The sequence below is a fragment of the Carlito syrichta genome, unplaced genomic scaffold (genome assembly GCF_000164805.1).
Source record: "Carlito syrichta isolate Samal-C Ts95f unplaced genomic scaffold, Tarsius_syrichta-2.0.1 Scaffold3528, whole genome shotgun sequence".
NCBI lineage: Eukaryota > Metazoa > Chordata > Mammalia > Primates > Tarsiidae > Carlito > Carlito syrichta.
The window spans coordinates 1-772 of NW_006947624.1; the positions used below are offsets into that span (position 1 = coordinate 1).

Sequence of the window (772 nt, forward strand, 5' to 3'; positions counted from 1 at the left end):
ATGAGCCACCTTTATTGGAAGAGTTAGGTATCAATTTTGACCACATCTGACAAAAAACACGAACAGTGTTACATCCATTAAAAGTAGCAGATGGAAACTTCACAGATGAAACCAATTTGGTAGGACCAATGATTTTTTTGTCTTGCCTCTGGAGCCACATTGTGACTGGCTGGCAAAATCCAGCTTGGCTATGTATGTGGGATCCGTACAATTGGATGTCTAGGAATGTTTTGTTTATTAAACTTAATGAGCATGGCAGGTGTTTTGTTTCATTGTGTAGCAAGCGTCCTTGGACATTGTCTTCTGCTCATGATTTTACTTTGCAGCTTCACAATGATATTTCCTTTACAAGGAATGGTAGAAGTCATTCTCACTGCTGAGATTGTTGGATGGTCTAGCTTTTCTGTTTCCAAGATACTTATTTCTGCATTAGCCATGGAAGGATAGTAACTTGCAGTAGTGTGTCCTTGTGCTTTGCTCTATGGAGTCTTTTCCCTGATTTCTGTCTTTGGAACTGAGTTCATCTGGAATGTGGACATGAGTGGGCCAAACATACAAAAGGACCTGAACTCTTACACTAGAACCAACAAACTGCTGCAGCACAATTCTTATGCAGATTTCCATTTGCTATGGGAGCAATGAAAGTGAACATGCATCTTTTGTTCATTTTTATAGAACTTTTGATACTATATTAGATTTACTGGTGGTGTGACTAGCTTTAAATGTTTGTGTTTATGCACATTAGAAAAGCTATTTCTTTCCTGTTCTTGCA

At 38.5% G+C, this 772-nt stretch overlaps 1 pseudogene; it reads left to right on the forward strand.

Moving 5' to 3' along the window:
* Positions 1-5: 5 nt before the first annotated feature.
* LOC103266386 lies at positions 6-642 on the forward strand (annotated as a pseudogene).
* The last annotated feature ends 130 nt before the right edge of the window (positions 643-772 follow it).